Source organism: Ursus maritimus, assembly GCF_017311325.1.
Source record: "Ursus maritimus isolate PB19 chromosome X unlocalized genomic scaffold, ASM1731132v1 scaffold_X1, whole genome shotgun sequence".
Classification (NCBI taxonomy): Eukaryota; Metazoa; Chordata; class Mammalia; order Carnivora; family Ursidae; genus Ursus; species Ursus maritimus.
In genome coordinates, this window is record NW_024423319.1 from 75,588,995 (window position 1) to 75,605,316 (window position 16,322).

The following is a 16,322-nucleotide window of genomic DNA, read 5'->3' on the forward strand; positions in this document are numbered from 1 at the left end:
GGGAGGTGCTGGCCCCTCAGCTTGACCTGCAAATGGTAGTACCCCTTAACCCGCTATCCCAGCCATTTGTTTCTGGGAGCTCTGTAATTTGGCCTATGGAATGTTTGGGTTAAAAATTGTAGTTTGGCCAAACAGACAGAACTGCCTGAAGAGAACAGGCAGTCACAGTACGAGGTTGGGGGAGGGGGGCGTAGTGGGCAAGGAATTAGCTCCCTCCAGAGCAGCCCGGTTTGACACGCCCTTGCCCTGGCGCTCACCTTTGCTGGGACGCGCCAGACTACACCCCTGGAATAGCGAGGTTTCCAAGACCTCTTCTGGGGAGCACTAGAAGGAGTTTGCATTGGCCTTTGGCCAGCCTCCTCCAGCCTGGCCACAGATTTCAAGATTTCAGATCTGAACTTCAGGGTTGGGGCCCTTCCCCCTCCCCAAGCCCCACCCCTCCCTTCGCTTGCCTCTTAGGCTCCATCTTCCGTCAATTGTGACCCTAGGAACGCCGCCCCTACGGCAAGTAGCTGGCCAGAGGCAGCGGCTGGGGGAGGCTCCTTTGAGTAAAGATCTCTTTAACCTCTAGCTGGCTCCGAGTGCATCTCTGCTGGTGCTGCCGTGGCCCCAGGAAGTGTGGCTGCGGGACAGAGGGGGATCACATCAACACTGCAGCTCTCTTGCTTGGGGTGGCAAAGAGGCGCCCACCAGAGCTCAGCCGCAGGCGTACTCCCTCCGAAGCCACCTCCGTGCCAGCTGCTGGTCTCCAGTCAGTGTGGCCATCCGGCCCCACTCTGCGCGGGACGTGGGACCTAATCGTGGCACAGTTTTTCTGAGAAAGTGCAGCCTAGGTGCAGAGCCCCTCCACTTGCAGATCCAGTCTTCCCACCGAGCTCTGCCACTCCTGCTCACAAGGTAAATCCTGCTGCCTGCTCCTAACCAAACCAATGCTAGTGCCCCTAAGGGAATAGCCAAATTATGCCACCAGTTTGGAGAAAGTGGCAGAGACTGGAGATACCCTGGGGCATGCCAGAGTAGAGAGTTGAGCAGGGATGCCCACCTGGTGCGAGTTATGGGCCAAAAACCAGTTTGCATGGTTCACCAAGGGAGGTTAATGGATTTAAGGATGTGGTGTAAAATCTTACCCACTCCTGAAGAGTCCTCCCTTGGGGATGGGATAGGGGAATGGGGAAGAGAGGAGGTGGGGATATTGCCCAGCCAAGGGCAGGGGATGCGGAAGCTGCCAATGGCTGAAGAAAGTTGTTGGCTACCATAAGGGCCCCAATCTCATGACATTTCACCATTTGGCTGCCTTGAGGTGTTGAGCTCCTATCACTCTTTGCTTGTGGCATAAGGGGCTGGAGGCCACAGGGTAAGAGCACTTCTGTAGGCCCAACTCTCCAGGCCAAGACTTGGTGACAACCTCTGGTGAAAATGCCATGATTTTGTGGAAAGTGAGGCCAACCTTAAGCCACAGCAGGAAGATGAAATCTGGATGGATGGAGAGTAGTCTTACAGTGAATTATGGTGGATGAAGGAAAGCAGGGCAGGGGTACTCTCTTCAAATGTCTACAAAGCTGTCATGTGAAAAAGAATTACATTTGTCTTGTGTGGCCCAGAAAGGAGAAACCAGGATAGGTCTGAATTCAACAGGCTGGAAGCCACCAGGAGGCAGAATTAAGCTTACTATAAGGAATCGCTTTTTAATAGGGAGGAAGGAGTGCTTTTACTGTGTATCAGTCATTTCACTAAGTATTTTACACAAATTATCCCACTTAACATTTAGCAAGGCTTGGATGTATTCAATGATAAAATGGAATAGCCTGGAAGTAGTGGGGGGTCACTAGAAGCCCCTAAGCACAAAAAAGGTCAAAGAACCACTTGATTGCTATATTGTGAGGGATAATCAAACTTCATGTGGGAACTTATACTATAAAGCTAATAGGCATTTTCAGATGTTGAGCATTCAGAGTCCTAAATTAAGGCATCAGGTTTTGCTTTTTTTGCTTTTTTGTTTTGGTTTTTGTTGTTGTTGTTGTTGTTTGTTTGTTTTTTAAAGAACAGAAAGAATCTGACACCCCGGAGGATCTCATGTCCAGACTCTTCACTATACCACTCTGTGATTCCCTGGGTTGAAGGCTCAGGATTAGCAAGAAATGGTTACACAGGAAGCCTGCAAAAGCAGCCTCTCTGGGTAACTAATAGGTTGGAAAAAAATGTGCGTTTAACTCCAGGATAATTGTTCCAGCTGGACACCTTGAGGGAAGTCTGAGCTCTTGAAAGTCTAGATTGGTTCAGTGTGCACAGCTGGAGACACCTTCCTTTGACAAGAAGGGTGTGTGTGTGTGTGTGTGTGTGTGTGTGTGTGCCTGATAGTCAAAGACAGGATGTTCCTATCAAACAAACAAACAAAATATGCCCCCTCCATGTGAAAGGAGACACTGTGCTAATCTACGCTGAGCTCTTTCTGATCCCAGGTTAAGATGAGGTTGATGACAACCACCTGTTGATTTTGTGGAATTGAAAGAAGTTTGCACAAGGAATTGAGAGATTCTGTAACCCATTTATGTTGTATCCTTAGGGAAGTCCCAGCATCTCTCTGAGCCTCAAGTTCCCCATCTGTAAAACCAGAAAGTTGGACTTCACTGGGTATCTCAAAAGACCCATTAGACCAGTGAAAATAAAAATTAAAACAAACTAGGCTGTGGTTTCTTGCACATTTGTATTTATGAGAGTTGTAGAATCAGAGTTTTATAACATCTTGAAAATGGGCCGCTACAGGGGAACTAAAATGCCACTCTACTCCTTTTCTTTCATTGGCTAAGATATGACTGAAGTCCATTCAACAAAAATAGGCTTTCAATGGCTGCAGTGTTTCTAGACAGTCAAGGTCTCTGAAGGGTTAAAAACTCAGGGACCTCTTTGATGTCACTTGGATTTTCCTATGGCAGCTGTGTTGCTTTCTAGTTAATGCCAAGGCATTTACCCTGGCTTACTGCGAAGAATCTGCTGGTGTGATGCATTGTGCTAAGCAACTGGAGATGAGACCAGAGAGGACTGATTAATGTAGGCTCCTGCACTTAGGAATCTGTAAGTCTGTTGAAAGAAATTACAAGACAGAAATTTCCTTTCACGGGGGGGAAAGGAGGAACAGAGAAGGCAGAAGTCATGTGAAACAATAAAAAATACACAGGACAAGAAGTTTGGGACCCTTGGGTTTTTCTGTTTTGTGGTTTTTTAAAATTTTTATTATGATATGTTAGTTACCAAATAGTACATCATTAGCTTTTGATGTAGTGATCCATGATTCATTCTTTGCATATAACACCCAGTGCTCCATGCAGTATGTGCCCTCCTTAATACCCATCACCAGGCTAGCCCATCTCCACACCCCAATATCCTCTAAAACCCTTAGTTTGTTACCCAGAGTCCATAGGCTCTCATGGTTCGTCTCCCCCTCTGTTTCCGCCACCTTCATTTCTCTCTTCCTTCTCTTAATGATCTCCCTGCTATTCCTTATGCTCCACAAATAAGTAAAACCATATGAAAATTGTCTTTCTCTGCTTGACTTATTTCACTTAGCATAATCTCCTCCAGTTCCATCTATGTTGATGCAAATGTTGAGTAATCATCCTTTCTGATGGCTGAGTAATATTCCATTGTATATACGGACCACATTTTTTTAAAAGATTTTATTTATTTATTTGACAGAGATAGAGACAGCCAGCGAGAGAGGGAACACAAGCAGGGGGAGTGGGAGAGAAAGAAGCAGGCTCACAGTGGAGGAGCCTGATGTGGGGCCCGATCCCATAACGCCGGGATCACACCCTGAGCTGAAGGCTGACGCTTAACCGCTGTGCCACCCAGGAGCCCCTGGACCACATCTTCTTAATCCAGTCATCTGTTGAAGGGCATCTCGGCTCCTTCCACAGTTTGGCTATTGTGGACAATGCTGCTATGAACATTGGGGTGCATGTGCCCCTTCTTTTCACAACGTCTGTATCTTTGGGGTAAACACCTAGTAGTGCAATTGCTGGGTCATGTGTAGCTCTATTTTTAACTTCTTGCGGAACCTCCACACTGTTTTCCAAAGTGTCTGTACCAACTTGCATTCCCACCAACAATGTAGGAGGGATCCCTTTTCTCCACATCCTCTCCAACATTTGTTGTTTCCTGCCTTGTCAATTTTTGTCATTCTAACTGGTGTAAGGTGGTATCTCAATGTGGTTTTTTGTTTGTTTGTTTGTTTGTTATAATAATTTTTTATTATGTTAGTCACCATACAGTATATCCTTAGTTTTTGATGTAATGTTCCATGATTCATTAATTGCGTGTAATACCCAGTGCACCATCCAATATGCGCCCTCCTTAATACCCATCACTAGCCTATCCCAGTACCTCCCCCCCCCGCCGAAGCCCTCAGTTTGTTTCCCAGAGTCCATAGTCTCTCAATGTGGTTTTGATTTGAATTCCTGATGGCTAATGATGTTGAACATTTTTTCATGTGTCTGTTACCCATTCATATGTCTTCATTGTAAAAGTGTCTGTTCATATCATCTGCTTATTTTTTGATTTGATTATTTGTTTTTTGGGTGTTGAGTTTGAGAAGTGCTTTATAGATTCTGGGTATCAGCCCTTTATCTGTAGTGTCTTTTGCAAATATCTTCACCCATTCTGTGAGTTGCCTCTTTGTTTTGTTGACTGACTCCTTTGCTGTGCAGAGGCTTTTCATCTTGATGAAGTCCCAAAAGTTCATTTTTGCTTTTGTTTCCCTTGCCTTTGGAGACGTGTCATGAAGAAGTTGCTGTGGCCTATGTCGAAGAGGAGACTGCCTATATTCTCATATATTATTGTGATGGATTCCTGTTTCACATCGAGGTCTTTCAACCATTTAGAGTTTATCTTTGTGTATGGTGTAAGAGAATGGCTGAGTTTCATTCTTCTGTATATAGCTGTCTAATTTTCCCAGCACCATTTATTGAAGAGACTGTCTTTGTTCCATTGGATGTTTTTTCCTGCTTTGTCAAAGATGAGTTGACCATAGATTTGAGGGTCCATTTCTGGAGTCTGTATTGTGTTCCATTGATCTATGTGTCTTTTTTTGTGCCAGTACCGTTCTGTCTTGGTGATCACAGCTTTGTAGTATAGATTGAGAACAGGCAACGTGAAACCCCCACCTTTGTTTTTCTTTTTCAACTTTTCCTTGGCTCTTCGGGGTCTTTTCTGGTTCCACAGAAATTTTAGGATTGTTTGCTCTAGCACTTTGAAAAATGACATTGGAGTTTTGATCGGGATGACATTGAAAGTATAGATTGCTCTGAGTAGCATAGACATTTTAGCTATGTTTAGTCTTCCGCTCCATGAGCATGGAAAGTTTTTCCGTGTTTTTGTGTCTTCTTCAATGTCTTTCACCAGTGTTCTGTAGTTTCTAGAGTATAGATCCTTTACCTCTTTGGTTAGGTTTATTCCAAAATATCTTATGATTTTTGGTGCTATTGTGAATGGAATTGATTCCTTAATTTCCCTTTCTTCAGTCTCATTGCTAGTGTATAGAAATGGACCTGATTTTTGTGCATGGATTTTGTATCCTGCCACATTACTGAATTGCTGTATGAGTTCTAGTAAGTTGGAGGTGAAGTCTTTTGGGTTTTCCACATAAAGTATCATGTCGTCTGTGAAGAGAGTTTGACTTCTTCTTTGCCAATTTGAATACATTTTATTTCTTTTTGTTTTCTGATTGCTGTTGCTAGGACTTCTAGTAGTCTATTGAACAACAATGGTGAGAGTGGGCCTGTGATGTTCCTTTTCTTTCCCCCATTGAGAACGATATTTGCTGTTTGCTTTTCATAGATGGCTTTTATGAATTTGAGGAATGTACCCTCTATCCCTACACTCTGAAGGGTTTCAATCAGGAATGGATGCTGTATTTTGTCAAATGCTTTTTCTGCATCACATGAGAGGATCGTTAAGTTTCTTATCTCTTTTCTTATTAAAGTGTTCTATCACATCGATTGATTTGTGAATGTTGAAGTACACTTTCATTCCAAGGAGAAATCCCACCTGCTCTGGATGGATAATCCTTTTAATCTACTGTCAGTTCCTATTGTCTAGGATCTTTCTGAATATTTTGGCATCCATGTTCATCAGGGATATTGGTCTGCAATTCTCTTTTTTGATGGGGTCTTTGCCTGGTTTTGGGACCAGGGTAATGCTGGCCTCATAGAACGAGTTTCTATTTTTTGTTCTTTTTTTTTGAAACAGCCTCATGGGAATAAGTATTATTTCTTCTTTAAATGCTTTTTAGAATTCCCCTGGGAATCCATCAGACACTAGACTCTTGTTTTTTGGGACGTTTTTGATCACTGCTTCAATTTTGTTACTGATTATTGATCTGTTCAGATTGTTAATTTCTTCTTGTTTCAGTCATGGTAGTTTATACATTTCCAGGAAGGCATCCATTTCTTCCAGTTCGCTTTATTTTTTGGCATATAGTTGTTGCTAATAATTTCTAATAACTGTTTCTATTTCCTTGGTGTTTGTTGTGATCTCTCCCTTTTCATTCATAATTTAATTAATTTGGGTCCTTTCTCTTTTTTTGGATATGTCTGGCCAGTGGTTTATTGATCTTATTCATTCGTTCAAGATTCAGCTTCTTGTTTCATTGATATGCTCTATTATATTTCTGCTTTCTAATTCATTGATCTCTGCTCTGATCTTTATTATTTCTCTTCTCCTGCTTGGCTTAACCTTTACTGCTTAGGAAATGAGGAAATAGAAATAAGCTGAAAATAAGCACAGATACACACACTTAAATAATGGAATTTCCTTATCTGTCTTGGGATCCCTGGTTTATCTGACGATTTCATGGTGGAGTGCAATCAATAGACACAGGGAGAAGTGTGGAACAACCTGGGATGTGTTTAGTGCTGACAGATATACTTTCTCTGAGAAAGGTGATATGCAGATTATAGCTTATTGAGGGAGGCAAGGAGGTGTCTATGGTTGGGACCCACAGAGCTATTGTTGTGTAATTAATGCTTCAAGGGCTGCTGATTTGCCAGAGTCATTCTGAATGTAATATGGGTGAAGTTACTTTGTTATGTCACCTTGGACAAGCTTCCTGTGCACTCTGCGATTTGAGTTCTTTCTGGGCCTTCCTTTGCTATCTGTAACACTGGGTTGGACTAGGTTTGTGGTTTTCTTTTTTTAAGATTTTATTTTTTTGTTGGAGAGAGAGAGAACACAAGTAGGCAGAGTCGCAGGCAGAGGGAGAGGGAGAAGCAGGCTCCTCACTGAGCAAGGAGCCTGATGCGGGACTCAATCCCAGGTTCCTGGGATCATGACCTGAGCTGAAGGCAGATGCTTAACTGACTGAGCCACCCAGGCATCCCTAGATTTGTGATTTTCAACAAGGACAACTTCCATGAAAGCCCAGTATGCTAACAGTGGAACTCCTCTGAGATCAGCTACTGGGTTGGTGCCCATGGGATGGTCTAGAATAAGTTAAATAATCTCCAAGGGTCCTTCTAGTTCTATGAATCTATCCCTCTAGGTAACTATATCACTACCACTGTTTTCTTGGTGAAAGCCAAGATAGATGCACAAAACGTGGCTCTTCCTTCCTTCCTACCTATTTGTAGGTCCTGCATCACACTTCTTTCCCAGCCCCTGTGTTCCCTCCACTTTTCATCCAGGGTCTGTGGCCTGCCTCCTGGGACCGGCTATTTTTGGATCTTGTGCACAGATACCAAGGTCATTGATAATGCCTGCAGACTAACCTCTCTCCTTCAGCAACCCCAGTTGAGGGCCGTGATAGCAGGGACCAATGGGTGAGGAAAGGAGGCACAACCTGACTTCCCATAGTCTTTTACGGAAGCTCACAGGCCAGGACCTACTGGGTTATAAGGGGGGTGGGGTATCATTAGTGGCATAAGTGGCCCACAGAGATTTGCTAAACATTCTCTGAGTTTGATCCTCAGAGTTTATAACTAGCTTACAGTTACTATCTGAAGTCATTCCTGGTTTGGGGGACTCATTAGCAGATGGTGCCAGTCCTTGCCTAGTACCTGAAACCAAACTCTCAGTCTAACCTTTAAGGCACCCTTCTAAATTGTCCTATCTCTCCCATTTCTTCATTCTTTTATTAGGGCAACTGAATCCTAGAAAAACTAATTGAAGATCAAATTCAAGTAAAATGTAGCTGAACTCTAGATAGCCTTATTAAGGACCACAAAACAACACAATCTGGTCCATTCTAGAAAGAAACTTTCCTGGTTTAAAAAAAAAACAGAAAGGGAAAACTGTATTCAACGTGTTTAAATTCCCCTCAACTATGCTTCAATCCATATAATGGCCAGTTAAGGGCTGAGGAGAGAAACAAAGGGGAGGGAAAAGGAGGAAGAAAGATGGGGTGAGGGGAAGTGGGATGAAAGTCAGTGAGTGACACAGGTACTCACAAAAGGGAAAATGATGGAACTCTTAAATTGCTCTTTATCCTTGAGCTTTCAGAGCTCCCCTCTGAATGAGAGAGAAACTGCTCATAACAACTCATCAGAGGCAGTGATTAGAGTCATTACCCAGTGTCTTTTGTCTCCCATAAGTAGGCCCCCACCAACAAGCCATTTCTTCTCTTCTTCCTCACATTCCCCACCACCCCATACACAACCTGATTGTTGCTACTTTGGTGCTTTCATTGATATTATTCTGCAAACTAGGCTAGGGTTCAGGGGGTCAGGGACTGGGCTGTTAGAAGATAAGGATGGATAGGGAAGGAATGATCCTCAGTTTGAGGACATTGAAGCCAAAAGTATGAGTTTGTATAGTCAGTTCTTTGTTCTTCATGGCCTTGGTAATGGGAGGATGTTGGGAGTTGGGGATAGAGCTGGACAACCAAAGAATGTAGGTTACAGAGCTTAGGTCATGATCAATGTCCAACTCAAATAATCCTAAAGCTTGGTTTCCCTAAGAGCCTCCATTTTTTCCCCAGTCCCAAAACAGTGATGAAGGTACATTTGGCTTCTCTACACTTCCCATTTTACTCCTATGGAACAAAATGAGGAAGAGATGGGGAAGGGAAAGATCTGGGAGTGGGGTAGGGTGAACAAAGAGACAGCTGGAGTTTCAGAGGACAGCTGGCCATCAGGACAGAGGGAATAAAAGGGTTCCTGGAGCAGTGCAGGGGCTGGTAGGCAGAGGTTCTCTGTCCATCTCTCCTGGTTCCTGATAGATTCCTGAGAAGGTAGCAAGGGTGTATTGATTTTTCTCTGAACATGTAGGACAGGTGTCTGTGGCCTCGTCAGCCTGCAAGAGAAGGCAAAGGGCTGATGGGAAAGTACTAGGCCCTGTGATATGGGATTTCTTCTCTTCCCATCCCCCATCCCTGATGACTTGGTCTACTTTCCTTTTTTAATTCCTTGTTCTTTTTTTTTCTTTTTTTTAAATTTTATTTTTTAATGTTTTTTTTATTACATTATGTTAGTCACCATACAGTACATCCCTGGTTTCTGATGCAAGTTTTTTTTTTGTTTGTTTAAATTCTAGTCAGTTAACAGATAGTGTAATATTAGTTTCAGGAGTAAAATTTCATGATCCAGCAACTTACATATAACACCCAGTGCTCATCACAGGAAGTGCCCTCCTTAATACCCACCACCCATTTATCTCATCCCCTGTCCACCTCCACTCTAGCAACCCTCAGTTCCTTCTTTATTTATTTTATTTTATTTTTTTAAAGATTTTATTTATTTATTTGACAGAGATAGAGACAGCCAGCGAGAGAGGGAACACAAGCAGGGGGAGTGGGAGAGGAAGAAGCAGGCTCACAGTGGAGGAGCCTGATGTGGGGCTCGATCCCGTAACGCCGGGATCACGCCCTGAGCCGAAGGCAGACGCTTAACCGCTGTGCCACCCAGGCGCCCCCAGTTCCTTCTTTATAGTTAAGAGTCCCTTATGGTTTCCCTCCCTCCCTTTTTTTTCCATCCCCTATGTTCATCCACTTTGTTTCTTAAATTCCCCATTGAGCGAAATCATATGGTATTTGTTCTTATCTGACTGACTTATTTCACTTAGCATAATACACTCTAGATCCAGCCACATCATTACATGCAGCAAGATTTCATTCTTTTGATGGCTGAGTAATATTCCATTGTATACATATATACCACCTCTTCTTTATCTATTAATTGGTCAATGGGCATTTGGGCTATTTCCATGACTTGGCTATTGCTAATAATATTGCTATAAATATCAAGAAGCATGTGCCAATTGGAATCAGTATTTCTGTATCTTGTGTCCTCAGTAAATAAGGAGCAGTGCAATTCCTGGGTCAAAGAGCAGTTCTATTTTTAACTTTTTGAGGAAACTCTATACTGTTTCCCACAGTGACTGTACTAGTTTGCATTCCCAACAACAATATGAGAGGGTTCCCCTATCTCCATATCCTCACCAACACCTTTTGTTTCCTGTGTTGTTAATTTTAGCCATTCTGGCAGGTGTGAAGTGGTATTCATTATGGTTTTGATTTTTATTTCCTGATGATGAGTGATGTTGAACATCTTCTAATTTGTCTGTCAGCCATCTGGATGTCTTCTTCAGAAAAATTTCTATTCATGCCTTCTGCCCATTTCTTAACTGGATTATTTATTTTGGGGGGTGTCCAGTTTTATAAGTATTTTATAGATTTGGGGTACTAACACTTTATCAGCTGTGTCATTTGCAAATATCTAATCCCATTCCAAAGGTTGCCTTCTGGTTTTGTTGTTTCCTTTTCTGTGAGAAAGTTTTTATCTTGATGAAGTCCTAATAATTAATTTTTGCTTTGTTTCCCTTGCCTCTGGTGACATGTCTAGTAAGAATTTGCTATGGCCAAGGTCAAAGAGGTTGCTGCTTGTGTTATCCCCTAGGATTTTGATGGTTTCCTAACACATATTTAAATCTTTCATCTATTTTGAATTTATTTCTGTGTATGATGTAAGAAAGTGGTCCAGTTTCATTCTATTGAATGTTGCTGTCTTTTTTCCAAACACCATTTGTTGAAGACATTGTCCTTCTTCTATTGGGTATTCTTTCCTGCTTTGTTGAAGATTGGCTGTGCATACAGTTGTGTGTCTATTTCTAGGTTTTCTATTCTGTTCCATTGATCTATGTTTCTGTGTTTGTGCCAGTACCATACTATCTTGATCACTACAGTTATGTAATATAGCTTGAGGTCTGGAATTGTGATTCCTACAGCTTTGGTTTTCTGTTTCAAGATTGCTTTGGCTATTCAGGATCTTTTGTGATTCCATACACATTTATGGTTGTTAGTTTTTAACTTGGTGAAAAATGCTGGTGGTATTTTGATAAGGATTGCATTAAATGTGTAAATTTCTTTCATACTATAGATATTTTTAATGATATTAGGAGGGAATAGGCAAGATGTTGGAGGAGTAGGAGACCGTGTTTCAACTGGTCCCCTGCATTTAGGTGGATATCTACCAAGCCATTCTGAACACCCACTAATTCAGCCTGAGATGTAAGAATATATATCTGGTTTTCTACAAGCAGAAAAACTGATGGTCGTGAAGTAGGAAGGGTGGGGTTGTGAGTCTTTGGGCAGATATCGGAAGATAAACAGAACGGGAAGGGAGCATCTGTAAGCTGGAGCCTGGAAAGTGATATAACACCAGAGCTCAAAAGCTTCCTGAGCCGGGGGCCAGGCAAAAACTCACAGAGCAGTAGGAGCTGGGAAGGGCTTTAGAGCAGGGCCCAGAGAGGATCCAGAAGCTGCAGGGGTGCAAGGGTGAACCCGGGGTGGCTCACAGTTTTAGAAGCAGCAGAGACACACCCTGGACATGGAGTTGACCTCTGAGAGAGTTGCTATGGGCACACACCACTGCAAAACACTGTGGTTTTCAGCAGCACATACAGAAATGGAGACTGTGTTCTGGAGGTCTCAGTGAAGAGCAGATGGCAATTTCTTTCCTCTGGGACAGAGATTCAGGTGCGGCCATTTTTGCTCTGACTCAGAAGAGGCACAGAAAGCCGCCAGGGAACAAAAGCCCCCAAAACCTGTTACCACTGAACCCAGCCCCCCAACAGGGGGCAGAGCAACTCTGCCTGAGCAGGGTTGCCTGAGAAACAGTGTGGCAGGCCCCTCCCACAGAAGACAGGCTGAGAGGACAAGAGGACGACAACCCTAAGTTCCCCATAAAATGGGTGCATCTCGGTTAGGTTGTGGTTAATACTTTGGACTGTAGACATTCCGTCAACCACCTCTCAATAGAATGACTAGGAGGAGGAGCTCCCAATAAAGAAAACAACAAGAGACAATGGCCTCCCCCACAGACCTAATGGATATGGATATAAGCAAGATGTCACAGATTGACTTCACAGTAGCAATTATGAAGTTGATATCTAGGCTTGAGAAAAATATTAGTGATAATATAGAATCCCTAAGGGCAGAAATGAGATCTAATCAGGCCAAACTTAAAAATGCTATGAATGAGATTCAGTCTAAACTGAATACCCTAACAGCCAGGGTAAATGAGGCAGTAGAATGAATTAGTGAGCTAGAAGAAAGATGACAGAAAGGAGAGAGGCTTAGGAGGACTGGGATAAACAGCTAGAAGCCCATGGGAACAGACTTAGAGAAATCAATGATGCCATGAAATTTTCCAATGTCAGAATTATTTGGATCCCTGAGGGGGTGGAGAGAGAGAGAAGACTAGAAGCTATATTTGAGTAAATCATGGCTGAGAACTTCCCTAATCTGGGGAAGGAAATAAGCATTAGTGTCCAAGAGGCAGAAAGGACCCTTCCCAAGATCAGTAAAAACAGACCAACACCACGGCATATAATAGTAAAACTTGCAAATCGTAGAGCCAAGAAGCTATCCTGAGAGCAGCTAGGGGGAATAGATTTTTTTACCTACAGAGGGAGGAACATCAGAATAACGTCAGACCAGTCCACAGAGACCTGGCAAGCCAGAAAGGGCTGGTAAGACATTCACAGTACTAAATGAGAACATGCAGCTGAGGACACTTTATTCAGCAAGGCTGTCATTCAGAATGGATGGACAGACAAGGAGCTTCCAGGACTGGCAGAAACTGAAGGAATATGTGACCATCAAGCCAGCCCTGCAAGAAATATTAAGGGGGATTCTATAAAAGAAGAAAGACCCCAAGAGTAATATAGACCAGAATTTTGCAGAGACAATCTATAGAAACAGGGACTTCACAGGCAATATGATGGCACTAAACTCATATCTTTCAATAGTCACTCTCAATGTGAATGGCCTAAATGCTCCCATGAAACATCACAGGGTTGCAGATTGGATAAAAAGACATGACCCATTCACATGCTGTCTTCAAGAGACACATTTTGATCCTAAAGATACCTCCAGATTGAAAGCGAGGGGATGGAGAACTATTTATCATGACAATGGACTTCAAAAGACAGCTGGGGTAGCAATTCTGATATCAGACAAAATAGATTTTAAACAAAAGACTGTAGTAAGAGATGTAGAGGGACACCATATCATACATAAAGGGTATATCCAACAAGAAGATCTAACAATTGTAAATATCTATGCCCCCAACATGGGAGCAGCCAACTACATAAGTCAACTGTTAAACAAAATAAAGAAACATATAGATAATAATGCATTAATAGTGGGAAACCTCAACACTCCACTCTCAGCAATGGACAGATCATCTAAGCAGAAGAACAACAAAGAAACAAGAGCTTTGAATGACACATTGGACCAGATGGACTTCATAGATACATACAGAACATTCCACCTTAAAACAACTCGTTCTTCTCAAGCACACATGGAACTTTCTCCAGAATAGACCACATACTGGGTCACAAATCAGGTCTCAACTGATACCAAAAGATTGAGATTATTCCCTGCATATTCTCAGACTACAATGCTTTGAAACTGGAACTCAATCACAAGAAACAATTTGGAAGGAATTCAAACACTTGGAAGCTAAAAACCATCCTACTAAAGAATGTTTGGGTCAACCAGGAAATTAAAGAACTTAAACAATTCATGGAAAACAATGAGAAGGAAAACACATTGTTCCAAAACCTATGGTATACAGCAAAGGCAGTCCTACAGGGGAAATACATAGCCATCCAAGCCTCACTCAAAAAAGTAGAAAAATCCAGAATGCACAAGCTAACCTTACACCTAAAGGAGGTGGGGGAAAGAAGAGCAAATAAAACCTAAAGCAAGCAGGAGAAGAAAAATAATAAAGATTAGAGTAGAGATCAATGAAATAGTAACCAGAAAACAGTAAAAAAAAGATCAAAGAAACTAGAAACTGGTTCTTGAAAGAATTATTAAGATCGATAAACCACTGGACAGACTTAACCAAAAGAAAAGATAAAGGACCCAAATTAATAATATCATGAAAGAAAGGGGAAAGATCATGACTAAGAACAAGGAAATAGAAACAGTTATTAGAAATTGTTACCCAATACTATATGACAACAAACTAAGCAACCTGGAAGAAATGGATGCCTTCATGGAAACTTATAAACTACCAAGACTGAAACAGTAAGAAATAGACAATCTGAACAGACCAATAAGCAGTAATGAAATTGAAGCAGTAATCAAAAATCTCTGAAGAAACAAGAGTCCAGGACCAGATGGTTTCCCAAGGGAATTCCACCAAACATTTAAAGAAGATATAATACCTATTATTCTGAAGCTGTTTCAAAAAAACATGTGGGGAACAGGGAAGCTTCTTACACTGTTGGTTGGAATGCACGCTGGTACAGTCACTCTGGAAAACAGCATGGACGTTCCTCAGGACATTAAAAATAGAGCTACCCTATGACCCAGAAGTTGCACTACTGTGTATTTACCCTAAATATACAGATGTAGTGAAAAGAAGGGGCACATGAACCCCAATTTTCATAGAAGCAATGTCTACAATAGCCAAACTGTGGAAGGAGCCAAGATGCCCTTCACAGATGAATGGGTAAAGAATATGTGGTTCATGTATACAATGGAATATTACTCAGTCATCAGAAAGGATGAATACCCACCATTTGTACTGACATGGATGTAACTGGAGGGGATTATGCTAAGTGAAATAAATCAAGCAGAGAAAGACAATTTTCATATGGTTTCACTCATATGTGGAACATAAGGAATAACACGGAGAGCATTAGGGAAAGGAAGGGAAAACGGAGGGGTGGAAATCAGAGAAGGAGACAAACCATGAAAGAGTATGGACTCTGGGAAACAAACTGAGGGTTTCAGAGGGGAAAGGGGTGGGGCGATTCAGAAGCCTGGTGATGGGTATTAAGGTGTTGTAATGAGCCGTGGGTGTTATACTCAACTAATGAATCATTGAACACTATATCAAAAACTAATGATGTATGGTGGCCAACTTAATAATAAAAAATTTAAAAAAACAATATTAGTTTTTCCAATCCATGCACATGGAATGTTTTTCCAAATCTTTTTGTCCTCTTCAACTTCTTTCATAAGTGTTCTATAGTTCTCAGAATACTAATCTTTTACCTCTTTGGTTGGGTTTCTTCCTAATCATCTCATAATTTTTGGTGCTGGTGTAAATGGGATCAAGTCCTTCATTCCCTTTCTGCTGTTGCATTACAGGTATATAGAAATGCAACACATTGTTTTACATTGATTTTGTATTCTGCAACTTTGCTGAATTCCTGTATTAGTTCCAGCAATATTTTGGTGGAGTCTTTTGGGTTTTCTACATAGAATATCATGTTGTCTGTGAAAAGGGAATGTTTGACTTCTTCCTTGCCCAATGGATGCCTTTTTTGTTTGTTTGTTTGTTTGTTTGTTTGTTTGCTGAGGTAAGACTTCCAATACTATGTTAAATATCAATGGTGAGAGTAGAAATCCCTGTCTTGTTCCCGACCTTAAAGGAAAACTCTCAGTTCTTCCCCACCGAGGATGATATTATCTGTGGGTTCTTTTGTATATGTCCTTTATGATGTTGACATATCTCCCCTCTATCCCTAATTGTTGAGGGTTTTTATCAAGAATGGATGCTGTACTTGGTCAAATGCTTTTTCTGCATTTCTTGAGAGGATCATATGGTTCTTATCCTTTCGTTTATTACTCTGGTTTATCACGTTGATTGATTGTAGATGTTGAACCACCCCAGCAGCCCCGGAATAAATTTCACTTGATTGAGGTGAATGATTAATGTACTGCTGGATTTGAATTGCTAGTGTCTTGTTGAAAATTTAGGCACCCACGTTCATCAGAGATATAGGCCTGCCATTCTTCTTTTTAGTGGGGTCTTTGGTTTTGGAATCAAGGTAATGTTGGCCTCATAGAATGAGTTTGGTAGTTGTCCTTCCAT

The 16,322-nt window shown here is 41.9% G+C and overlaps 1 protein-coding gene across 2 annotated transcripts in view; it reads left to right on the forward strand.

Annotated features, from left to right (window-relative positions):
• Positions 1 to 590: 590 nt before the first annotated feature.
• LOC121102908 overlaps positions 591 to 16,322 on the forward strand; it is a 79,729-nt gene continuing 63,997 nt past the window's right edge. For both annotated transcript variants that reach the window (XR_005835036.1, XM_040631081.1), the window contains exon 1: positions 591 to 897. The gene's annotated coding sequence lies outside the window, so the exon portion shown is untranslated. The remainder of the gene's footprint in view (positions 898 to 16,322) is intronic.